Below are 26,756 nucleotides of genomic sequence, written 5' to 3'. Positions count from 1 at the left end.
GTCGAAGCTGGACGAGGGAGGAGGAGGATGTGTGTGGAAGGAGGCGAGCATTTCAGGGAGAGGGAAGAATTTGGTTGAAGGGCCTGGTATCCAAGGGACCCATGAAGGCTGCCCAGGTTCAAGCCGGTTCTGAGAGAAACATCAGGCCCGGAGGCCCGAGGCCTCACTCGGATGACTTTGGCATTAGCTGACAAGGACAGCAGCAGCCTCTGTTGTCACAGCAGGGTGGGCAGGTTGTCATTTCGAGAGGGAATGGGCTCCCCACTCGAGATATAAGGCCCTGGGCAGAAACCCAGCAGTGTGAGTCACAACCAGATAGATACACATCTTGTCAGGAAATCCATGGCCACGGTCATGGTCGTGGTTTCCTCGAAACTTCCTGAGTGGAGGGCCAGGGGTCTCTTTGAGGATGGTACCAGCCTCGGTCGAGAAAGGGGAACATGCGGGGAAGGCTGGGCACAGGCTGGTGGCCCTGGAGCTGCACCTCTCAGCAGCCATGGCCACCCAGCCTTCCAAAGCCCCTGGCAGAGTTGGAGCCTGATGCCAGTGGACACTTTTGGGGTTGTCTCCCCTCCCCCAGAGTGCTCGGAGCTTCCTGGCCTGCTGGTGGCAGTGAGCATGCACCCCTAAGGCGTGGGTGTGGGAAAAGTAGCTCGGTTGGGTGATGGGACTCATGAGTCCTCATTCCACAGACTTGGTTTCGAATCCGGGGAGTTTCACCAATGCAGCTTCTCTGGCCCTTGGTTCTCTCATCTGCAGAGATGGGATAAATTGGGAGCTCTCCAAGGTCCCACCCTGATGGACCTTCCAGGCACTTCCTTCGTTTTCCTTCCTGTGGACAGGAGAAACTGAGACCCGTGTGCAAGGGGTTTGCTCAGAGCCGGCCCAGCTGAAGGAGGAACTAGAACTCCTGCTCTGGCCAGATCTGCACCCTCCACCCTTGCTCCAGCCTCCCACCCCCTTTCCCCCATCTTCTGGTCCCTAGATGTGCCTCTTTCCTCTTTCCCCTCTGCCTGTGCTCCTCACCAACCAGACGTAGAGGTCCAGCCACCCCATGGATGATGCTCCCACCTAGAGTGGATGGGTCCTCCGTCAGACGGGAACTCCCAGGGCCATCAGCCACTTGCGTGTGCTCACTGACATTAAGCAGGCAGGACCTCCTCTGGCCACCTCCTGTCTGAATCCTACCCATCCTTCGATTCAGCTTAAACGGCGCCTCCACCAGAAAGCCCTACCAGATCACCCCAGCCAGAGTCATTACCTTACCAAGCCCTCCCCATCCATGCCACTTTACAATCCTGCCATGGGCATTTCCACTTACTTTTATTTATTATAATTACTTGAGGATACATCATAGCTCCTCTATACGATTGCAAACTTGTGGACAGCAGTAACCAATTGCCCCCATTTTGCTCACACCTACCACCAGCCTCCCCTTCGACATTTGGTGTAGTGTTTGTATTCTAAGTGGTGGAGAGATATTTGTGGAATAAATGGAGTTGTCGTTCTTCTCTGCAAAAGGATTCTTTCCTTTCAGGATGAATGGATGGGTGTGTAAGAGCATCTACTCTAGAACTACACTGGGCTGAATCTTAGCTTCACCATCCGTTCGCTGTGGGACTTTAGACAAGTTAACCTAACACTTTTGTGCCTCGCTTTCCCCACCTGAGGAAAATGAGGATAATCACAGTCACCTAACACGGCGGCTGTGAAGATTAAACGATGTGCTTGATGTAGTGCCCAGGACAGACTTGAGTGGATAAACGTAGCCGTTCAATGTTGGCGATCGTACATGCGAATTTTGATTTGATTTTAAAAAACTTTTTCACCGCCTTGCGCAATTCAAGTTTTAGGGAGTTGCCAGATCCTTTCCAATCCTTGCACTTATTGAACCCACATCAAGCATTGACTCCTCACTGCATAGCCTCCCCCTATGCTCTTGCTCAGAGCAGGGGGCAGGGAGAGGAGAGATGGAGCCCCGAGTTGCTGGAGTTACTGCTCGCCAGCCTGGGACCAGCAGCCACATTAAACGTTCTTACTCAATTCATGTGACTAGACAAATTTGGAATGTGTGAGGGAGAGAGTTTTTCCAGCTATGAGTCAGTACGTTTCTGCTCTCACACACACATAAAAAATTTTTTTAAAAAAGAAAAAGAGTTTAGTGAGAATCATTTATAAGCGCAAAGTGGAAACCTCTGAAAATTTTATTTTGACCCCGAAGGCAAGCAATACTTAAGACATTTAATAAAGGGTTTGAAACAGGATGCAACGGAGAGAAAACACAGCTAGCTGCCTTTTCCTTCTGTATTCACAGCCACTGTGTTCCACTAGGAGAGTCCAGTTTACGTGGGTTTATTATTAAGTACCTCCTGGATCCCCAGACTTGTGCTAAACATGGTGGGAAAATAAAATGTGTTAAAGAAGGGAAGCAGAAACAGCATTTATTAAGCACCTCGTATGCCAGATAATTATGAGTTGGAGGGGACATGTCCCAAATTCAAGAGCCAGTGTCGGGGAATGCGACAATTATATTCAGACACTTGGGTTCAAACCCCATCATCCTGCTTTCACAATATTATCTAACCTCCATCATGTCCCATTTTATGGATGACAAACTAAGGCTCAGAGAAGATCAAATATTTTGCTTGTAATCACAGAGCTGTTGAATGGTAGAAACCCCCTCCTAAGCTGGGTCTGTCATTCTCCCTATGGTAAAGAAATTAGGGTTAAATCAATGTCACTGGAAGCCGAGTAGGAGCTCAGTTTCCCCCCAAGGAGGGGGCAGACACATGCGTTCTTGACGGTCATGTCTGTGTATCCTAACCAGGCACGATTTGGTCGCAGACCAATCTCTTCAACCACCTTCTGCCATTTGCCTTCGAGTCCCACCCATCAGAGATTATGAAGAACCTGATTCCCATCCAGGTCGAGCCTCTCTTCGCTGTTGTTTATTTTAAAGAAAGAAACCACTGCCAGCCCAGAAAGCTTGTGTTTCCAGCTCCCTTACAGCTCTTTTGCAAGGGCTCATTTCCATAGATCCCCGATCTCCAGGGAGCTGTGTCTTTGCCTCTGAACACGAGCTGCAATCAAAGGCACATTCATCCCTGCACGTCTGCCAGCCGCCGCGCTGGAGCCAGGGCTGGAGCGGGGCTCAGGCCCGGTGCCCCGGTAGAATTTTCCCCTGTACAAATCAGATTGCCCTGTGGGTGCCCTTCATTAAGATGGCAGGGGCCCAGGCATTGCTTCTCAGATCACTGGGGGACCTAAAGGGGGCTCAGGGTAATGGATGGATTCCACCATCTGTTCAACAAATACTTTTGAGGGCCACCTTGTGCTGGAAACTGCAGACCCCAAGAATCCCAACTCTTTGGTAATTTCCCATCACTCCCATGTAGAGACTCAACTGTTTAAAAGGGCTGCAGCGCCTGCTCTTTGTCTGGCCTGCTCGGCTGTGTCTACTCTGGCCAGCTGCCATGTCCACCATGGCCCCTGCCACCACGGTCCTGTGCACACCCTTCTCTGGCTGTCTCAACCCTTTTTTCCCTCTCTGCTTGGTTCACTGCTGACTGCCTTTCGGGTCCCCTCCCCACATCTGCTGGGTCCTCGTGTGCCTCTCCTGGAGATCTTGCCACCATCGTGTGTGCTTCGGTCAGCACGATGATCTTATTGAAGTTTTTGTCTCCAACCCAACTGCAAGGGCCGGCTCGCCTTATCTCTCCAGCTCCTGTCCCACAGTCAGGGCCCCATAAAGAATGAAGAGACAACGGTGAGCCAGGTGGACACTGCTGGCCTTGTGCCGGGCACATCTCTTAGAGCGTCGATTGTGCTCGGTGATTTCGAAGGGGATATATTTGGATATAAACACAGATCAATTCTCAAGTAGAATTCAGCTTGATCAGTTCTCAGAATCCAAGACGTCGAGCTGAACCCACACTCCTCAATGAGGTTATGAACTCAGCTTCCTCCATGCACTTGGGGGTCTTAGTGGAAGAGTAGGTTGCAGTCGGTGGGAGAGATGTCAGGCCAGAGTTCGAACCCCAGCGCCGGACTCTATTCCTGTGACGCCAGGCAATTTATTTGATCACTCTAAGATTCAGGTTTGCCGTCTGCAAAACGGGCTATGACCACCTGCCCCTCAGAGCTGCTGTGGGAAAGAGAGATGACATGAGAGTCCAGCTCAGTGCCTGGCACAGAGCGAGTGCTCAGGAAGCGGTGGCCTTTGCATTAGTCATTCGCCAGCGATGGTCTTTTGAACTGAAGGCTGTTTGTTGGTGGTGACTAAGGTGACGCATTTTCTGGAGCAAAGACAAGCAAACTAAGACTGCACTTCCAACTTACAGAAAGATGGCTCCCCGGAAGTGGTTATAGCTTTCCACCATCTTTGAACTTGACCTTCCTCTCCCGTGTCCAGCCTGGAGCCAGAGCCCATTGCTCCCTCCCTTGTACTCCATGATTGCTCGCCCTCTGGTCCATATAAGGCCATCACCTCGGGACATAATGACACGTTGACTGGACCCGGAGTTTGTTACTCATCTGCTAAATGTTTGCTGAGTGAAAAATGGGATGGAATAAACTGCCTTAGAGGGAGTCATCCTAGGGGAGGGTGTTTTCCTCTTCTACAGACTGTTCAAGTAGCTTCCCCTTTTTTCCCCCTTCAAGTGTGTAGTGATTTAATGGGCTTGAATCAGGCCAAAATGGAATATGGGGGACCTGTGTGGAAAATTCTACAGGCAGATTTTTCCTTGTTGGGATTTTGCTCTAAATGACCAGCACTTTCTGGTGAAAGGAGTCCAGAGCCAGGAAGACTGGAAACGTGTGCACGTTGAGAGCTGCAAGGACACTGAAAAGTCCCTTAATGCATTTAAAATGCTCGTAATGCGAGCTGCCGTTTCCCACGCGCAGAACCGAGTTGGGCACTGCGTCCCCGGATCCGTGACTCGGCCCGAGGAGGCAGGCTTTCTTTAGAGCCCCCTTGGCTGGCGAGGAAACCAGAGTCCCAGGGAGGGAAGCGATGGGCATGAGGGCACAGAGGACACGTGCAAGAGGACCAGGGCCAGACCCAGACGCCCTGTCTCCAGGACCAGTACTCTTTCCCCATGCTGGTCAGGGTCAAGGGTCTAGTGGGTGGTGGTGCAGTGCTGGGTTCGAGGGTAAACGGGCAAACAGAACCGATTCGGCGAGACTCCCCAGCTCTGAGAATAACTCATTGTGCAACCCTGGCCAAGTCGCTCTCCTCTGCTCAAGAAGAAGCACCTGATCAGTTGGGGATAATAAATATTATTGATAATAATAGTAGTTAACATACCTGCTTACACGATTCTAAGCACTCTGTATGTCACTGCCCTTAGTCCCACAGGATAAGTCAGGAGGACAGAGCCTTGAAGGAACTGAGACCGTGTAGCCACGTGGCTGCATGGAGCACAATAGGTTCAAAAAGTTTGGCAGATCGTGAGCCCAGAACACAGCAGGGCAAGATGAAGTGGGGAGATGTGAGCAGGGCCAGGCTTCTCAGGGCCTTGGAGGCCCCAGGCTGAGGACTATGGTCCTTATCCTGAGACACATGAGGCACCTGTCAGCAGCTCCCATCTCGTACCTCCTCTATGCACACTGTCCTTTCTCACGCTCCATCTATTATTTGTCTTTCTCCCTTTTTGATACCACAAGTTTCCTAAGAGTAAGGACTGGGTCTTATTTATTTATGTCTCTCCGATGCTTAGCACAGAACCAGGTACGTATGGGTACTCAATAAATGATTGTTAATCGAATACTTAATGTAGTATTCAATATTTAATGTTAACATGTTCAATATTTAATAACTATAGATAATACATTTGTCATATAGTTATTAATATCTATAATATCATTTCCATTAGGTAAGCATTTCTGCTATAAAATGACATATGCATTCCTAGAAAACACTGCACTCTGAAAAACTCAGAAATCGCTTTGGGGACCACTGCACTGCGACAGAACCCTCACCATCATGCAACTCGGTCATGAAGCACAATCCTAGCGACGGTCCTGGCACACTTCAAAGGACCTGAATAACCATAGAGCTATATTTTAAAAACCGAAAGGGGAACTTGATGGAGGGGCTAGAGCAGGGCTAAAGCTGCCGAGTTGGAGGAGCAGGTCGCCCGCTTTGCCAGAACAGTCAGGGATGGACGGGGCAGCCCGTGGCCTTTGCACAACGATCAGGGAGAAACGAACAGTAAGCGCTTCTGAGACTGAGCACTGGGCCGACCAACCGAGACGGGGAGCGTGGAGCGAGCGGGCGTCTGGACGGCGAGGGGTCCTCTGTGGCTTGCAGTGCTCTGCTGTGTTGGGGTACTTTGCATCCGACTGTTTGTCACTTGGTGGTACCAAACATTAATGTGGTGGGAACATTTGCCTATGAACCACTGTGACCTCCACATTCTCTTGACGTCATTCCCTGATATAACTTACATGCACTAACCTGCGAGTGCAGAGCAAACGGTGTGTAATGCAATCAACCCGTGACGAGCTGACAGACAGGAATGACACCTGGCCAGTTTACATCGAGAATGGTACCAGGCACACTCCCCACGTGGGCCATGGACCATTTTCCTCTTGGTCCGTGAGTCTGTTCAGTAAACCCATTCTGTCAGAATGTAGAGCAAGACCACGTGGCGTTGGGTGACCCTGAGAAGAGCATGACACCTGGGATGTGATTCTTTCCGCATCAGGAGCACCTGAGCTCACGCCTCTGGACTTAAATGCAAAAGCTTGGATTTCCCCACAGGAAGGAAGCCCAGAACCTCTGACTGGGAAATTGTGCTGGCCCTTGACAAAAGTGTGGAGGAGGGGACCCTGCCTCCCTCTCTGAGGGGTCTCCCGGACACCCCCCCTCATCCGCCCACCTCTGGCCAACCGCCCTCGGCCCCTCCCCCAGGCCGGGCCTGCTGCCCCTTTGCTCTCTCATTTTACTTTCCCAAAATAGTGCCCTCGAAGGGACACCAGCTTGGGACTCACAAGAACATGGGTTTGGATCAGCTCTACCTCTTCCTGGCTCTAATCCCACAATAGCCAAGTTCTGGCTTCTTTTAACCAAGTTCCTCCCCTGGAGAATGGACTTCCTGATGAATAACCTCCCTCCCTTCCTCCGTCCCTCCTTTCCTTCCTTCCTCCCCTCCTCCCTTCTTTTCTCCCTTCCGTGATTAAAAGGTTTATAAATGAGCACCTTGCAGACTGTAATATGCCCAGGTGTCACCTGAGGAGCCTATTAAAAAGCAGGTTCTGATTCCACAGGGCTGGGTGGGGCCTGAGAACCTGCCTTTCCCACAAGCTCCCAGGGGACGTGAATTCGCCCCTGCGCAGCGAGCACATAGATCAGGTCCAGAGTGCCTGGCCATGGAAAGCAGCCAGTCAACAGAAACTGTTGCCATGAAGGTGATTTTTTTGCCCCATGCAAAGGGTTCTCCTTTGAGAGCAAGGACAGATGAGCAGAGAAACAAACCTCTGCTCACCTCCAAACTTTCAGGGAAACAAGAAAAAACAAGTTGTGGTCTGAAGGCGGGCTGGGCGTGGGGAGCGAGGACGGGGCTCCCGCAGCGCATCAGCGTGCTGCTCGGTGCACAGGGCGCTGCAGGTGGGCCCCTGCCCTGCAGAATCCTCTAGAGCTCAGGCCTCGACTTGCCACGCTGGGAACGCATCTCCGCGCCGGGCACACGCCTGTCCCTCCGGCTACAGCTCTCCTGGGGAATTTTCAAAGCACCCAGGGTTCGCTTGGCAAGAGTCTCCCAGGATATAAATACGCATTTGGGGCTTTTGTGTCAAGGCCTGCAGTACTTTTTTTTTTTTTTTTTTTTTGACTCGAGGCCTGCGCACAGGGCTCTCCCCCGCATCCTCATCAAAATGGAACCACAGAGGGCCCGCCACTGCTAGGAAGAGACACCAAAGACTGGGGGAGACCCCAAGTGAGGTTCAGGAGAGAACCCCCCACCACCAAACCCCGTCAGACCTTGCTGGCAGTCTTGCAGTTCTCAACGAGCTGCTGACTCACCCAGGGCGAGGGTCTTTTTTTTCTTTTTCTCTCAGAATCACCACAAAGCCCAGAGATTTTGAGGTTGGTTTAATGAGCAGCTCAGTCCTTACCATTTCATTTCTCTGTCTTCTCCCCATCTCCACCCCGGGCCCCCCGGGCCTCAGTCCTGCCAGAAAACAGAGTTGGACGCCCAGGTGCTCTGCTCTGCTTTTAATATCGAGTTTCTCTTCCTCGTAGGTCTCGAAGCACTGACTGCTCTCGGAGTGACCGTGTAAAGAATTCCCAGGATGTGAGCCGTACGGGACTGGTGAGTGACCACGTGATCGGAGGCGATGGATGTTGGGGCCTGGGGTGGATGGCTCAGAGGGAGAGTGGGTGGATGGGAGGAGCAGGGCAGCCCTGAAACCGGTTCCCTCCAGGCGCCTGGAAATGGCACAGCGCAGAGAATCCAAGCGTGAGTCCCTTGGAATTACTGGGTCCCTGCCAGTCGCTCACCAGAGGCCAGCCGAGTCTGCAGGTGGCAGGGCTGTCTCCCCTGTTCTGTCCAGGGGGCCTGTGCTTGGAATTACTCCCAGGGAACCGCCTCACCAGGGTTAGGGAGACATTCTTAGGACAGAGAGGGAACTACCTGGCTCACAGCAGTGTGTAAACTCCAGCCCTGAGGAGACAGGACAGAGAGGTGAGAAAGGCACCTTGGCACGTGTAAAGGGCTGTCGCTGACGGGAGGAAGGTGGACGGCTGTTGACTTAGATTCCTAACGAAAGAGGTGTGCACAGGTGAAACGGGTGTCCAGGTGGAGCAGTGGGTTAGCCGTCACTCGCGGAATTCTGGCGCAGGTTGCAGAAGCGTCGATGGGAGATGCAGAAGGCGACCGCAGTTTTGGGTGGGGTGGTGTTTTCACAGACGCTGTTCCATGATGACCAGGACACCCTGAGGGGCGGTAGGGTGAGGGAGAGGGTTTAGGGAGAGTGAACGAGGGAAGCTTCTGAGCCACACGCACCCTCTCCCGGCTGCTAGAAAACCATTTGGAAGTTGCTAGATGAGGTGACGCTCAGGTGTCTCCTAAGACGTGCTGTGCATTGGCCAGCTGTCCCTAAGCTAATGCCAGACAGTTGCACATACCACAAGTGTGACCCCAAATACCTGATGTATGTGATGGGGTGGGCAACTCTCCAGGCATGATGAGGGTTTAGATCACAGGCTCTAGGTAGTAGCTCTCTCGTACCAAGACCCCCAAAAGATTTACCAGCTTGTCACGCCATTGAGAGATTTGTCCCAGGATCCAGACCACACAGACTAGCAAAAAGGCTTTGGGGACCGCCGTGGCGGGGCTCCCCAGGCTGTGGGAGAACAGTGAGCGTGGCCACCCCAAGGGAGTTGGGGCTCTTTGGCAGGGCCAGTGCCACGAATTCAGGTCGCCAAGATCCTGGCCACTCAGTGTGAGGAGAATTGCACCACAGACCCAGCTAGGGAAATTGCACAGGAGGGACACCCATTGCAAATGGGGGAGTGGGGAATGATGAGCCCCCAGGCTTCCTTCGTGCTTTGTAATAAGCACGGGGTCAGCGACAACGGTAAATATTTACCGAGGGCTCCTGAGGGTGGGGGCTCTGTGGGAGGCCAGAGATGGTGTTTTTCTGTGAGAAACTGACAGCCTGGATGAGAATCGAGTTTGACAGTCGTGGTGCATAGGCTGAGTGCTGGGGCGGGGGCGTGGGGGAGGGCTGAACCGGGCTGAACGGGGCCGAACCGGGCCTTGAGCCGCGACTGGGCACTTCCTTGGCAAGTCTTCAGGCAGGAGTTGGGCTTTCAAGATGGGCTGTGTCCTTGATTCACAGGACCTGGCACATAGTAGGTGCTCGGTAAGTGGCTGTCAGATGGCCGAAAGGGAAAGCGAGGAGGAGGCAGCTCAGGGAGGCCGCGTCTGTGTTAAGGGCAGGGCCCTGGAGTCGGTTCAAATCCTGCCTCTTCCACTAGCTGCGGAGTCAGTGCCGGCCTCTCTGTGCTTTCGTATCCTCTCTGTAAAATGGGGATAATGATAATATCTACCGCAACGGTTGACTGTGAAGATTTAGAGAATTAATTCATGTCAAGCCACTTGGCCCTATGCCGGTTCGTGGGACGTGCTCAATAAATATTGGCCCTTATTCTTGTTCTAGATGTGGGATGTGGCCGCAGGCTAAGGTTCATGGTGGGACAGGACACAGCAGCATGGGTCAGGGCACAGAGCACTGGACTGGGAGTCAGAAGCCCTGCCTTAGCTGCCGGGCGAGGCGGAGGGATGGGGGTAGAAAGGGGATCCAGTCGTAACCCACTCTCCAAAACAGAAATTTGTGAGAAGGAGGTCGAAGGCGGCTCTGTTCTCCTGCTCCCCCTCTGCCAGTCCATCGTGGTCCTGGCCCTGGGCAGAAGGCGAGGGCAGCTCAGCCCTTCATGACGAGCTGGGGGACCCCACGGAGAGTGGTCTGACTTCTCAGGACCTCCGTTTCTCCCAGCGCTAGCCTCTTTCCCTTGCAGAAATGGTCTTGAAAACGTGAAAAGCACTAGTACAAAATAAAGGTTCCACTGATACAGATGGAAGATCGTTTAAGACTCGAGCTTGGGTCGTGTGGCCTCGCGGTCAATGTCAGGCCTTCCTCCTTCCCTAGTGAGATCTGGCCGTCTCCTCAGCTGCAAGACAGATTCTCAGAACCATGCTTCACTGTCCAATGCACCACCTAGCACACTAGGACTTGTAGCATACTTCAAATTAAAATTGCATTTGCCTGAAACATTTATCAAGGTCACATCTCTTACATTAGTGGACCTGGGACTAGAGAATGAGCTCGTGCAGGGTCCTGCCTTCTCTTCCTCTGCCCATCACGCCGTGATTCTAGCTGGATGGCAGGATCGCACAGTAAGCCAAAATCGCTTATGGCACAAGCACAGCCCCTGGGCCTATGGGGCCTTAAAAAATACTACTCACGCCAGTTTCCTTTTCCCCGTGTACCCCCTAACATTTGCCAAGTGACCCCAACTTTACATCTGCCTTTAATGGGAAGGGGACAAGGATGAGGGGCTATTCCCTGGGGCAGCTTCAAAGGCAAAGCATTCAGAGGAAAGGGGTCCCAATTCCTGACTCTCTCAATCATTTAGCTCATTCCACCTCTATTCAGAGGGGGTGACTGGTCTAGGTCAGGGGTGGCAAAGAGATTTCATCTTCTGTCAACTCTGATCCATTGGTCATGGCTGCCAGGGGCATTGTGTCAAGAAGGATTCTGAGGAATAGCCAAGAAATCATGTGTTGTGATGGATTAGTGATGTCTTTTGAGGGGGCCGGAAGGAGGACTGTGGCACATATGCCACTCTGGGCATTCTGAGACAAAGCGATTTCTACGACTCTTCTTGCCCTCGCCCTTGGTGGTTTTACATCGGCAGCTTTGTTTACATCTTAGAGGCCAAGCGCTGCTACACCGCATTAATCTGGACCATTTTAGGACCCACCGAGTGAGTGAGAAGTCTTACTCTGAGGGTGCCTGCGGCATGCTGGCCAGCTTTATTACCTTCAGTGTGCAGAGCCGGCTCAGCCCAACCATCTAGCTGGTGCCGGTGCAGGAACCACGGCGATCTGAGCCCAGTAGGTCCAACCACATGACTGGGCACTCCTGACCTGTCCTCGGACACGTAACTCTGTGTGCTTAGGATGGATACCGCTGAAACTCCGACAAAAGCGGGATGTGTTTGAAGTAGAAAATCATTCCATAGGCAGTTTTGCTTCTACTATTGCAAATTGCCAGAGAATTGAATTAGACTTGGCTGCACTCGCTGGGAATAAGCCGTTTTTCTAGAACGACATGCAGAAGATAAGACAAAATGGTCCAGAACTAGGTTCCCCTGGGTTTCCAGATCTGCAAAATGGGGAAATAGTATACCCCACAGAGCTAGTTGGGGGAGTACTTGAGGTAAAATGTGGAAGAGACTTAGCAGGTGACGTTGCTCACAAACGATGGTCAAAAATGCTGTTTCGTCTGCCCACGTATCACTCCGCGTCTGTACTCACCCTGACAGCAGGGCTTGCTTCTAGCAGTATGTTCGCAAAAATGATGTTACACATAGATTTTTAAAATAGTGTCATTCTTTTCAGATGACTCCTTTAGTTTTTCAGAGTCTCTTCCTTTTTATTCCCGATGATTCTTCATTGGGAAAGGTTCCCTGAAGGCTTCGACGTGGGCTCCTCTCTTCCCGGTGTTCTGGGTGGGGTCGCCGATGCTCCGGGGGTCCTGACCTGCATGCGCACAAATGCTTGGCTTGCCAGGTTCTCTAGAGGGGACTGGACCACAGGGTGACGAGACCACGTCCACATCTTCCCTTCGACTCAGCAAGTGTCAACACCTGAATTGCACTCCTGCTGGAGGGACGGTCAGGACAGCAAAGGTGGTCGAATGGCAAATTGATACCAAGTGAATTTATGTGTGAGTGTGCCCCAAGGATGGGCTTTACTTGTTAAAAATGGATAAGAAGTTTGAAGAAAGGCCTCTTTCAGCCCTAGTCTCTGAGAATCTTTAAAAGAAAGATTAAGTTACCATTTAAAGAATATCAGGACCAATTACATCTCTGGGAAGAGGGGAGAGGTACCCACCCGACTGGAAGAAGGACAGCCCTGGTCACAGAGACCAAGGGCAGGGGAGTGGGCCTGGGGAGCCCAGGGGAGCTCCTCAGGAGTCCTGGGTTGGCTGAGAGTTGGGGTTCTAAGGGAGGCAACAGATAGTGCATGCCCTTTATTCTGTCCACCTGGAGCAGCAGTCCCCAACCTTTGTGGCACCAGGGACCGATGGTCCTATGAGAATCTGATGCCTGATGATCTGAGGTGGAGCTGAGGAGGTGATGCTGGTGCTGGGGAGCGGCTGCAAATACAGATGGAGCTTCGCTCACTAGCCCGCCCCTCACCTTCTGCTGTGCATCTCAGTTCCCAACAGGCCACAGACCAGCGGTTGAGGACCCCTGCTCTAGAGCACCAATTCAGAGAAAGCATTGACTAGACTTGAACATGTAAAGTGAGGAAGGAGGGGTCAGGAGTGAACTCCAGGCTCCTGGCTTGGGAATCTGAGGGAGTGGTCCTTTGACCGTGGCCGTGAACAGAGAGAAAGCACATAATGGATGGCGGTGAAGGCGCTGGACATGTAGCATCTAGCACACCTGCGGGACACCCAGGGCCTGGCATGCAGTGTGGAGCCCAGGTTAAGCAGCTGGTTTCAGGAGTCCACATGGCTTGAATTCAAATCCTGCTTCGGCCACTTGCTAGCTGTGTGACCTTGGAGGTCATTTTACTTTCCTGAGCTCGGTTTCTTCATCTGTTTAATGAAGGTTATGCAGTTACTAGCCTTTAAGAGGGCCGTGCGGATCAGTACATAAAAAGTATTAAGAGCCATGACTGACTTGGAGTCTTCGATAAGTGTGAACTTGCATTACATTAGTATTAGTACTGATATTAATTTGAGGATTAGCATCCGTATCCAACGTGGGCCTGGAACACAGAAGCAAGCCCAGGATGGGATGGATCAATTCAGGAGTCATCTGTATACAGGTCCACGGCTGTCAGTCTGTGGGCGTATTCCTGAGGGAGAAGAGATGAGCATCGCCTGGGTTCCTTCCAAATTGTGTCATCCCCACCCCAACCCTGGTAGTAGCCCCACCCACCCTCGCTGTCCTATGAAAAATCCATGTGAGCAGGCGTCACCTCCTAAGGGGCATGTGTCACCTCCCTCAGGCCTATTGAGAAAAAATGAAGATGGACAGACAGCTGATGGAGGAGAAAGGCAAGGCCTTGGGGTGAGAGCGTTCTCAGAGCCAGAGGACAGAACCCTGGGGCACCGTCCACATTTAAGAGGCAGGACCGGAAGAAACAGCTCAATCAGGAAACCAAGGTACAGCCATCCCAGGGGCCACTGGTGTGACATTCACTCAGTCCCGATGCACTGGACATGAAGACCGCCCCCACCGTAAGCATTTGGTTCTTCTACACATCCAGATGGGAGTGCAAACCACACTCAGTTCGGTGGCATCTGAGGGGTCCTTTGCTCCTTCTTCCAGAAGCAGGAGTAACAACGTATCTGAGCTAAACAGGAGAAATGAAGAGAGCAGTGAGGATGTCACCGCGCCCTTCCCCTGCTGTCGCTCCGAAACTTTGCCCTAAGTGCCCTGTCCTAACCCCTTCCACGTCATCTCAGAGCCCACAGTGTATTGGCCAAGGAAAACATAGCTCCTGAAACTAGTAGGTAACAATACTTGAGTGTGTCTTTGATTATTTTTGTCAGACTTCTTGTTATAAGATAGAGATCTAACTCAAACGAATGTAAGTGCAAAACAGAAAAGCGGTTTGTGTTAACTGAAAAGTCTGAGCTCGCCTGGCTTTGAGCCCGGCCGGATCTAACAGTGTCGGCAGCCATCGTTTCTCTCCAGCTCTCCACTCGGCTTTCTGGGCTCCCACTCAGGCACGTCCCCCTGCCACCCGCCCCCCGCCGACCCAGCACGTTCTCTCATCAGCCCCCACCGAAAGCGGGCTTTGCTTCATAGTCATCCTAGCAAATGCCCTGGAATCGAGAGTTCAGATCCCATGTCCCTCCCTAAGGCAAGGGCTGTCGTTTCACAGCATCAGCGAATGCAGAGAAGGACCCTTCATCCTCCAGGCTGTGCAGGATGCTGTCTTTGCCTCAGGTGTCACTCCTACCCCTGATGAGGCCGCTCCTGTCGCAAACAGTATACAGTTGACCCTTATAGAACAAAGGGGCTAGGGGTGCCAGCCCTCAGCACAAACATCTACGTATAACTTTTGACTCCCCAAAAACTTAACTCATAATAGCCTACTGTTGACCAGAAGACTTACTGATAACAGTCTGTTAACACATATTTTGTATGTTATATGTATTGTATACTGTGTTCTTACAAGAAAATAAGCTAGAGAAAAGAAGTGTTATTAAGAAAATTATAAGGAAGAGAAAATACAGTATTTATTGAAAAAGATTCACTTATAAGTAGACCCATACGGTTCAAGTATACTGAGTCAAGTATACAAGAGTCAAGTATACTGAGTTTCCTATTTATTTCCCGTGGCTGCTGTAACAAATTCTTTAGTGGCTTAAACCACACAAATGTATTATCTCATGGTTCTAGCAGTCAGAAGTCTGAGATGGGTCTCATTGAGCTAAAATCAAGATGCTTTTCTTTCTGGAGACTCTAAGGGAAATATTTCCTTGAATTTCCAGCTTCTAGAGGCCTCCTGAATTCCTTAGCTCACAGCCCCTTCCTTCTTCAAAGCCAGCAAAGGCCAGTTAAGCTTTTCCCAGGCTTAGTCAGTGACTTCTGCCTCTCTCTTCCATCTTGAATGGGCTCATGATTATACTGCGCCCACCCAGATAATCCAGGATAACTTCTTTATTTTAAGACCAGCTGATTAGCAGCTCTTCTTCCATCTGCGGCCGTAATTCCTCTTTATCGTTCAAAGTCACATGTTCATAGGTTCTGGAAATTAAGGCATGGGCATCTTTGGGAGCTATTATTCTGCCTGTCACAGTGATTGTTACAATATCATCAGTTCGGACATTTATCCAGCACTTACCGTGTCCAAGGCCATTTGCTGAGTCCTTTACATGCCTCTAACTCACTTCATCCTCCTATCCACCCGGAGACGGGTACAGCAGATAGCCCTATTTTACCATTGAGGAAATTGAAACACAGATAAATTGACCATTTCCAAGGTCACAGGCGAGGTAACAGTAGAGTTGGGGCTGGACCGTGATCTGCCAGACCCCCAAAGCCTGACTCAGCTGGGAGGTCAGCAGATGGAACATGTCAGGAGTCTCAGAATAGTAGAAAACAGGGATTCTTCTCAACAGTCGTGGAGGTGGATGAGCGGCGGTGAAGTTCTCAGGTGCCAGACCACCGGGTTTATGTCCTTACTCTGCCCCTTCCTAGAGGTATGACCTGGGCCAGGTCACCCCACTTCACTGTGCCTCCCTACCTTGACAATAAAATGAGCATTACGAGTCTACAGTGAATCACCAGAGCTGGTTTTATTTTGATTTTCTTTATTGAAGGAATAGTGGTTAATAACATACAAGTTTCAGGTGTACATTATAATTTGATATCTGTATACACTATAGCGTGCTCCCTACCAAAAGTCTACTTTCCATCTGTCACCATATATTTGACCCCCTCTACCCCTGTGACTTTGTTTTCGTTTTGTTTATTTATGTTCCACATACGAGTGAAATCACTGAGTTTTTGTTCTTTGCCAGCTAAGTTATTTCTCTTGGCATAATACCCTCAAGATCCATCCATTGTTGCAAATGGCTGTGTATATACATATGTCACATCTTCCTCATGCGTCCATCACTGGACACTTAGGTTGTTTCCATTACTTGGCTCTTTTAAATAATGCTGTGATGAACATAGGGGTGCATATATCTTTTTGAATTAGTACTTTCATTTTCTTTGTATAAATGCTCAGAAGAGGAATTGTTGGATCGTATGGTAGTTCTATTCTTAATTTCTCGAGTAAGCTTTATACTGTTTTCCACAGTGGCTGTACCAATTTACACATTCCCACTACCAGTGTTCGAGGGTTCTCTTTTCTCCACATCCTCTCCAACGCTTGTTATTTCTTGTCTTTTTGATAATAGCCATTCTAACAGGTACAAGGTGACATCTCATTGTGGTTTTGATTAATGACGTTGGACATCTTTTCATGTGCCTGTTGGCCATCTGTATATCTTCCTTGGAAAATTGGCTATTCAGATCCTCTGCCCATGTTTTAATTAGGTTGTTTTATTTGTTGTTGAGTTGTATGAGTTCTTTACATATTTTGGATATTAGCCCCTTATCAGAAATATCATTTGCAAATATCTTCTCATTCAGTTAGTTGCCTTTTTGTTTCGTCGATGGTTTCATTTGCTGTGCAGAAGATTTTTAGTTTGATATAGTTCCATTTGTTTATTTTTGCTTTTGTCTCCCTTGCCTTTGGAGTCAAATTCATAAAATACAACACTGAGATATTGATCCAGAAGCTTAGCGACTATGTCTTCATCTACGTATTTTATTGTTCCAGGTCTTACATTCAAGCCTTTACTCCATTTTGAGTTAATTTTTGTGTATGGTGTAAGATAATGGTCCAATTTCATTCTTTTGAAATGGTCCAATTTTCATTCTTGGCTTCTTTGTCATAAATTAGTTGTCTATATATGTGTGGGTTTATTTCTGGGCTCTCAATTCTGTTCCATTGGTCTGTGAGGCTGTTTTTCTCCAGTGCCATACTGTTTTGATTATGGTAGCATTGTAGTGTAGCTTGAAATTAGGGCTTGTGATCCTACTGCTTTGTTCTTTTCTCTCAGGATTGCTTTAAAACAAATTCCTGAACTCAAGGTTTTCTCTTTTTTATATGTAGCTTCAACCCATTCTTAGTGAAACATATATGCATCTATTACATTGCTGTCCTTTTTCACTCACAAGGCGGATAGCAGGGACCAGCCACCTAAGCCTGTCTCTGAGCAGCCTGTGAGCTAAGAATGGTTTTAAAGGGCTGTTTACTTAAAAAAAGAGAAGAACGAAGAACAATATGCAACAGAGACTGCATGTGACCCATCAAGCCTAAAATTTTTACTACCTGGCCCTCTACAGAAAAATTTTGCCATCCTCAGAAAGAGAACCTAGGTCTGGAAATAGAATCTCCAGACCTGGGTTTGGATCCTGCACTGGCTGCTCAGGGCCGCGTTGGACCTTTAGACCACGTGAAATCCCCGTGGGCCTCCTTGCGGTGGTGGCTTTCATAGCAGCTGCGGCAGCGGCCGTGCTGGTAGCAGGAGTAGCAGCGCCGGAAGTAGTAGAGGTGCTGGGCAGAATTCATTGAGCATCTACTCTGGGCAGCTCTGTGGTAGCAGCTTCATCTCCTTCATCCCTCGACAGCCCTCTGATGGATGCACAGTTATCAGCCCTTTGACGTGGAGGGAAGCAGAAGCTGCTGGGGGAGCTCCGTGATTACACGGTGAGAGGAGATGGAGCTGGAATTTGAACCCAGGCGGTCTGGCTCTAGCCTTCTACTTTGCTTCCCTATCGTGGCATTTAGTTCTCCTTTCAGGCAAAGAAATCTTTGGCCATACCTTCCCTCACTTACTTTCCTAACCTCTTTTCCCCAATTCTCTGGCAAAATTTCTTCCACCGTAGAAGGGAATATGAAAAATGGAAGAGCTGTCAGAAACAGCGCTGGTATGAACATCTAGAATTTTGGTTCCAGCATCCATTCATCCATCCATCCATCCATCCATCCATCCATCCATCCATCATCTATCACAACACCAGGAACTCATAAGAGCCCACATCCTTGAAAGTGACAAATGAGACAAATCCCAAGCCCCTGGGTCCTCCAAATCCATTGCTATAGGGAAGCACACAGGGAAGCTTATTAAATAGCACCAAGCTCTTGATTAATATGCTTCAATTTGGGCAGCACCAAACTATTTCAGCATCCCTCCCCCCACCTAGTTACCATGACGATGTTGCTTTAACAAACAGCTCCTTAATATTTAATGAAAATTATGCTCCTGATGGGCGAGCAGAAGAGCAGCCACACTGCAGAGGGCTTGGAGAGGTCTGCGAGGACATTTTTGCACGAAGCCATCAGTTCCCCTGATCCTCGGGTGCCACCATGGCCAGGAAATGCAAGTGTTCCAGGGGCTGGGAGCCGACCTGATGCTAGGCCTCTGTTATGCGCAGCAATTGAGGGTTGTCACTTCTCTAATGCAGAATGTCACAACGGCTCCATGAAGACGGGGTAGTGTGATCGCATTATTAAACGCTCCTTTGTACACGGATCTACTAATTTCCCCGCTGCTCGCCTGAGGCTGCCGAAAGCCTTGTTTTGAATCAAGCTTCCTGTGCTTTGAATCAAGCCGGATCGTGAGACGGCATGTAGAGAGCCCAGAGCACGTGTGCACCAGTGTGAGAAGGAGCTCGGTGCCTCTTCTGCACGCCATCTGGTCCCATCCAGTTGAATCAGTAACAAGCAGGTGCAGGGAGCCGGGGACCCAGTCCTCTATCCTCAGGGGAGTCAGTGTCAAGAGAGAAAGACCAGAGGGACACAGAACACTTTGTGGCAGCCTCTGCCACTCCGATCGTCTGACTGTGTGCTAAGCACTGGGAAGGCACAAATTAATTACACATTCCAGAGTCCCCGGTGGGAAAGGTGGGCGGTAACTCGGGTAAAGTGCCGAGAGTGCCGTCGTGGCGATCTATTAGCCGTGTGCCCCCGGGTCGGTCACCTCACCTCCCTGTGCCCTCCGTCCTCTCATCCGTAAACTGGAGACGAGAACACTACCTACGTGACCACCTAACTGTTGTCATGAGGTTTAAAAAATGACATAAACATATAAAAAGCACTAAAGTTATTAAAATACTCAAAAGAGTTGACACATGGTAAGTGTTAAATAACCGCTCGCTGAGATTCCAGGTTCCCATGGTACCGTGCATACACTTATAATAACAGCTGACATCTATCGAGGGCTTACTATGGCAAGTGTTGGAGTTATACTAGTTCATTTCATTTTCACAAGGCAACCTTGTAATACGCTCGTTATTGTTATCCTCACCTCACAGATGAGGAGACCGTGGCTCAGAGGGTTTGGGGAACTTGCCCAAAGTCATCGGGCTGGTAAGGGGATTTGAGTCTAGTCGCCCTGCACCTGGCACCTAATAAACACAAAGTGCAGGGACACGCTAATGGTGCTGTGGGAACACAGGCGCCCCGCGGGCGGGCTCCGGGCAGGGCCGTTAGGGGAAGTGGCCGTAGGTACAGTGAAGGCTCGTGGGTCTTCTGGGATAGAGGACAAGGTTCGAAGGTGGAGGAGCAGTTCTAAGGAGGACTCTGAGGAGCCTGCAGAAGCTCCACTTGGAGGAGAACCACAATCCGGTTGACTATTGAAAAGGCAGGTTCTTGACATTGAACAGGGGGACTTAGCTTAATTAAATATGACCTGCTTATTCAAAATAGACCTTGGATTTTTATTTAAGATATATGGATTGGAAGAGGAAAAGTGAGGCATAATGGGTAGAGCAAAGCTTTTAGAGTTTTCCAATTGTTCCTTTTAGGGTTTATTTGGAATAACATGAGGATATCTCTGTCGTGTATGTATGTGCATGGAAAATGAAAACATTTTGTGCCAGTACCTACAAAAGCAAAGAAAGAGACAGAGAAAGGTTTAGATTATGTAGCATATTGTATTATAAACAAAGCCATAGCATAGCACATTTCTTATTAGCTATTTTTATTGTGTTTATTAGCTATTTTTTGCCACAGTAGTACTTTGTACAAACCACGACCAACCTCTCTGGTGAATGACAAAAAGCATTTATTTAGCTCACAACCTATAGAGTTCAGCCTGTTCGGGTCGGGTTCGCTCATGAACCTGAGGTCTGCCAAGGGTCAGTTAAGTGGCTCTGTGATCTTGGCTGGGCTCACCCATGTCTTTCTGGTTGGCTGGATGCTGTCTGACTTAAGATGACCTCGGCTGGGATGGCAGGGTGCGTTGACAGCTCCACACATCATTCAGCCTCCAGCACACCTGCCCAGGCACGTCTTCACGATGGCAGAGGAGTGACGGGGCAAGCCAGTGCTTTTCCAAGCCTTGGTTTGCGTCCCCTCTGCTAACAAATATCCAGCCGGCCAAGGCAAGTCACGTGGCCAGAGTCACAGTGGGAGGGCTCTACAAGGTCACATGTCAAAGAGCATGGATACAAGAAGGGGTACAGAATCAGTACTGCAATCAGTAACAGTATCCACCAGATGAAAACATCCAGCCATCTGAGAGAAGTCTTCAAAGACAAACTCGAAATAGTCACATAATTTCCTATGGTCCATAGAGCTATGAGGTGGACTTGACCTCAAAGTGAGTCCTCAACATATGGCATGTAAGTCAGCCTCTGGGTCAGCATCACACCTGATCCCTGACCCAAGGTGTCTGCAGTAACAAGTAGAATCCATCGCTAGAGGAATGGGGACCTGGCGTCTGCTGATAACGCCAGGTTTGGATGCATTGTGTGTCCTAAGCTGCTTCCCCACAAAGCAGGGCCAGCACAAGGTTAGCCGCCTGCCTTCTGCAGACCGTGGTACTCAAAGTTTGCCCCGAAGGCAGTCTGCCTGGAAATGTAGGCCAAATAAGAGAAAGGCCTGTCTAAGGATTTTTTTAAATTCCACATCATTTTTTTCATAGTAGCCCAATACCTTGAATTTATTTTGAACTTGATATTTCCCATAACATATCATTATTCCCATTTCATAGATGAGGAAACTGAGGCCCAGAGAGGTTAAGTGACTGTCTCAAAGCCAAGTATGCCTCTTGCAGACACGTAGTCTTGAACATGTCACTTAACCTCTCCCAGCCTCTGGAAAGAATCTTATCTCCTTGATAGGGGTATTATGAGAAAAAAACGAGTTTAAAATGAACGTCTAAGATTCCTTAAAGCTACCCTACAGTTGAGAATGTTCCTAGGACTCTCGTTTCATCCTCAAAAACCACCCTGGGCGAAGTACTGTTATTGTCCCATTTTTATGGGGAGGGGCTGAGGCCCAGTGACACTGAGTGACCTGCCAGGGTTCCACTGTGGCGGAGCTGGGACTTGGATGCAGGCCATCTGCCTCCAGAGCCTTCGCACTTCTGCTTCCCATGTAAAACTTCAGCAAGGATGCCACGCATACTAGCTGTCATTGTCCCTTTGGAACCATGAGGTTGAGAAGATAAATGCCACAATAGAAGCAAAAGTAAAACCCTGCCCCCATCCTAAACAGCATCCTAAACAGATGCCGTCCAAGCTCCTGGTCCCTTCAGACAATAGGAGTAACACCTTAGAGAAACCCCGAGTTCATGCCCCAAGAAACAACAGGAAAAAAACCCTACTCCATCCAAAGCTCGAATTCACTGACCCGATGACTCAGAAGGCAGTGGCATCATCACTCTAACACTTAACATCGAATGACCTATGTGACCAAATTCCTCCGAATCTGATGAGATATTGCTGCTGGTTCATTTGCTGGGCACACGAGCGTTTCTAGGAGAATCCAGGCTTGAGCACTCAGGTCTCTCCAACCTCATCCTCACACAGCATCGTGTATATGTAAAGTTTCTAAGCACTTCAAAGTCAGAGTCTTTTATCTCTTAGGGGGCGGTTAGAGAGGGATGAATGTTCATGTTTTACAGATAAGAAAATGAAGGCCACAGTAGCTAAATTTTGGCTGCCAGCCCCCAGCAAAAGAGGTCAAGTCTTGACACTAGCTAAAACTCTGTTTCTTTGCATTCAATCTTGGGTCTAGATTTCTGTTCATCATTTACTCTCTGTGTGACGTCGGCAAAGTGACTTCACTTCTCTGTGCCTCTGTTTTCTCTCCTATAAAATGAGGATAATGTTTACCTTTTAGAACTATGATATTTAAATAGTTAATCCATGTCATGTGTTCTGACCAGGATAGCAGTTCCTTGAATAATGTCATGTGGTTCAACACTGTCTCAAAACATTGATGAGATGCTGTATGTCAGTTAGCCTACGGTGAGAATGGTTTTGTTATACGTCATTTTGCTTAAAGTCACAGAACCTATGGATGAAGGTAAGCAAGGACTTACTATACATAGAACAAACACAGGAAGCTCGTGATAAGCAGTACCTCTTGCCATTACTTTGTGCATTTTGATGAATCTTAAGTGGAAATGATGTAGAGTTTGAGAAATGTAGTTTGTGGACAAAATTATCATCAGGGCATGGGATGGAATCACAAAAGGAGTCTCATGTGATGAAGACATTTAGGGCAAGGTGACTTGCCCAAGGTCACTCTGTGGTGAGAGGCCCATGGAGACTAGAAGCCAGCCACCTGACCCCAAGATCTCAACCCTTTCTGCTTTTCCAGGCTGCCTGACTCTCCTGAGAAGGTTCTGTCCCATCCCTAAGTCCTCCATTGTCCCACTCCATGATTCTCACAAGGAGAAAAGTGCCCACATTTGTATATCTAATGGAACCCTCACCCATCTCCCCAAAACTTCCAGCCAGCAAATTTGATGGAGCCCTGACTGCAGGTTGCATTAGCTATGCAAAAAAGATATAATGTGTATCTGAGAACACTTAATTAAGCACTAGGTTTAATTAACTTAAATCAGTCTCCCTCCCTGCTCCCATGCCCCCCTCAAAAAAGAGGGCTGTTAAAGCATAGTCCCTAACTGGAAGTTCTGATTTTAGCAGTTTCTAATCAGACTCAAAATTGCTAGCTTGTTGTCTCAATCTGCCCCTGAGATAGCAGCCTTCCCCGGGCGATTAATCTTTGCTTCCTTTGGCCACGTTTCAGACATAGGCGAGCATCACTGTGCAGTTTATCATGTTGTGGTTATTGTTCCCTGAAAGGAATAAATGGAAACAATAGCCTTTCCTTGCATAATTCTCACACACACATACCATTATTATTACTATTAATAATATTACATTTTCCATACACATTATCTCCCTCATTAATAATAATATTACTTCATTAATTATTATTCACACGCATATTCATACACACTTCACACACACACATTCACACACTTCACACATTAATGCATATTCACACGCATATCTTGAGCACACTTTCACATTAATATTATTCATGCCATTATTACTCTTACATTATTCACACACTCTCACACACACTCTTACACACTTCTTCCACATTATTATTTATATTATTCATACACACTTCATATTATTCACATTACACTTACATTCATTACTCACACACTCACAGTCACACACTCACACTCGCCTCTTTTTAATTCCAAAGCCAGCAGATGAGCTTTGCACTTTCGCAACCACTGTGATTATGGTCCTTTCCCTCCACCCTCAAGAATCTTCATTAATTTCTTCAACATTCTTCTGTCCTCCTTTCTCTAAAGAATAATAGCCCACCCCAAACTGCAAAATAATGAAATCCACAAAACTGGACCTGGGGTCCCCTAGAATTTCTCCCTTTCTGAATCCGAGGTCCGCAGGGACAACCGTGACGTCCCGCCATTTCCCGAGGCCAGCGTCTGCCGCCCTGCTCCAGACCTGGGCACCTGCGCCTCGGCGGTCTCTCCACCCGTAGTCTCGCGGGATGTGATCCATCCTTCACATCTCAGCCAGTGAAAATGCACATCGAGTCACGTCTCTCCCAGGGACGGCAACCATCTCCTCGCTTCTCGCTGCACTTGAACTGATGTCCGAGCTCCTTTCCCCGGCTGACCAAGCCCTGAAAGACCTCTTCCTTCCCTGCACCTCCAGCCGCGTTTCCTGCGTGCTCCCTCTCCCCGTCTCTGCTCCGGCCACGCTGGCTCTCTTTATCACCCTCAGATACAAACACCGCTGTATAAATACGGTTTTGCATTTGCTGTTCCCTCCGTGTTCAGTGTTCTATCTTAGCCTGGGTTCCCTGGAAAACAGAGGCTGAGGCCAAGATCCTAAAGCTTTATGAGGGGACAGGGTGAGGACAGAGGCAGATGTGTCATCCCCGGCAGCAGCAAAAATGAGGGGCAAGGGAGTGAGGAAGAGACAGCAATGCTACGAATGCATCGTTCCACTGACCGCTCACTCCACGAGAAACTGTAGCCAGTTGCTCTGAATTATGGGATATCTTCAGAAAGACAACATGGAGTATAGTCAGCTACACTGTAATGCAATATATGTTCCCCAAATCCACCGTACTCTGCAGAATTGTACGATAAAAATCACAAGGCTTATGAGGAAAATGAGGTTAGGGACACAACACTTAAAAACTTTGTCGTGTCACGTTAAAAAAAAAAGGAAAAGATAACCTAATAAAAGTGGTAGCACAGTTTTACACACAGTTTAGAAATACACCGATGCTACAATGAATGTGGTACTTTTCCTCGCAGAAAGAGCTGTCCGCTTGAGGCACTGATTGTTACGGGGTTACGGTTGGTGGGTTATTTTAAAGTGGTAGAAGGAGGATAAAATTGGACATAAGGTATGGCTCATAACACACAAGGTAAACTGAGGTCACTGGCCCACGTTTGAGGTGGGACCCTGTTTGCATTTGGGGTATTTCCGTGTGGCTCGGGTCAGCTAGATAAAGTTTTCTTGTGTTCACCTACTGTTTCTCACTGATGCAATCTGGCAAATGCAAAATTTATGGCGTCTTCAACTTGTTCTCTATCTATTGTGTTGGAACAAACCTGCGTTTTCAAAACAAGCATCGTAGCAGAAATGATAGGACTGTGTCTCAGAAGGACCTGGCAGGGGTGAAAAGAGTCAGCTCCTTCTCCCTCTTGTCTCTCGCGGTCCGACTCCCCACTGTCACTAACTCCCCTCTGTGTTCAGGGTGCTGACCTAGCCCCTCTGGGCCACTGGAGAAGCCAGGGCCCTTGGGGACGGGTCAGGTGGGACCTGAGGGCAGAAGCTGGCAGCAGCTCCCGTATCGAGGGCGTCATGTGGGCCATGCTGACACCTGGCCCTCACGGGAGGGGAAGGGGAACTGAGAAAACTGGCGGAGTCCAGAGCAGGTGGCAGAAACCAGGTTGCAGGTGGGCTCAGCAAATCCAGACGATCTAGGGCATACCCAGATCGTCCCTACCCTTCCATGTCCCCGACCCTCACATGTCCAGCCTCCAGTTCTTCACATTTCCACTTAAAGACACCTCTTCTGGGTGGAGGCGAGGACCACTGACCCAGCAGTAACAACACTGCAAAACTCAAACAGAAATGGAAGCCCCTGGAGCTGGGAGCGACGTGATCGGATTCAGGTTCTTGAAACAGCGTCCTGTAGCAGTGTGGAGACCAGGTCGTTGAGGAACAATGCCAGAGCGGGAGAGAAAGCAGGCAAGAGGTGATGGTGGCCTGGACCCAGGTGTAGACGAACGGTGGGAAGTGGTCAGATTCGGGGTGTACTTTGAAGGAGATAAAATGGGGTGAGTAGAAGAGCGGATTGTTGCCTGTCATGACTCCCCTGGCGAGACCTTCCTGGCCTGTGGAGAAGTCATGGGATTGCAGTCAGGGACAGGCCTGCCCGCCTCAGCCATATGCTGTTCAGCAAGTCACCGCAAGCCTCCAATCGCCAAGATGTTGAATTTGCCGTCTTCAGAGGAGCCACCCAGAGGCTGCTCTGTATGGTAGCAGCATTCGGCTATAATTAACGCAAAGGCACCCCATGAGAATGAAATGCAGGAAGACGTGGGGAGACTGGGCCGCCTCCTTCCTTTTCAGGAGAGAAAGGCCCCTCCTAGGGGTTGGGGCTTTGTGTTGGAGGTTTGGGGTGGCATTGAAAGTTCTCATCGTAACAGCACTGACGATAACAAAATATTTAAACCAGTGGTTCTCAGCAACGGGAGGGGCGAGGGGACAGTTTCGCCCCCCAGGGAACATTTTTGCTTATCGCAGTTTGAGGAAGTGGGTGAGGGATTTTAGCATGCTGGTAAACATTCTACCAGCACGCGACAGCCACCCTCCACAGAGTTAGCTGGCCCAAAATGTCAATTGTATCAAGGTTGAGAAACCCTGATGTAAAATGTCATAAACGTCCAGCGCCGGGGGAAATAGTTGACCGTTTTCAGGCCACGCGCAGAATGGTGTGGAGCATCGGCCGCGTGGCCTGGCGGGCTCCGCTGCGGTCCGCACCTGCTGCAGGCGTCTGCTGCTCTATGATGTGGTGCGGAGGCATTGACGAAGAGTTGAGTACACATATATTTAAATCAGCTTCTGAAAGGCTGCCAAATCA

General features: G+C 49.3%; 1 protein-coding gene across 4 annotated transcripts in view; it reads left to right on the top strand.

The window, feature by feature from the left end:
- Positions 1-26,756, top strand: part of ZHX2 (zinc fingers and homeoboxes 2) — a 136,704-nt gene that overhangs the window by 56,484 nt on the left and 53,464 nt on the right. For 3 of the 4 annotated variants that reach the window (XM_039853693.1, XM_039853694.1, XM_039853695.1), the window contains exon 2: positions 8,243-8,312. The gene's annotated coding sequence lies outside the window, so the exon portion shown is untranslated. Of the gene's footprint in view, positions 1-7,912; positions 8,087-8,242; positions 8,313-26,756 lie in introns of those variants that run through there. The other variant, XM_039853696.1, reaches the window with a different exon arrangement.

This window comes from Pteropus medius, unplaced genomic scaffold, assembly GCF_902729225.1.
Source record: "Pteropus medius unplaced genomic scaffold, Ma_sr-lr_union100, whole genome shotgun sequence".
Lineage (NCBI taxonomy): Eukaryota > Metazoa > Chordata > Mammalia > Chiroptera > Pteropodidae > Pteropus > Pteropus medius.
Note: the sequence above shows the minus strand (reverse complement) of the source record. Positions and strands in the feature narration are given on the sequence as shown.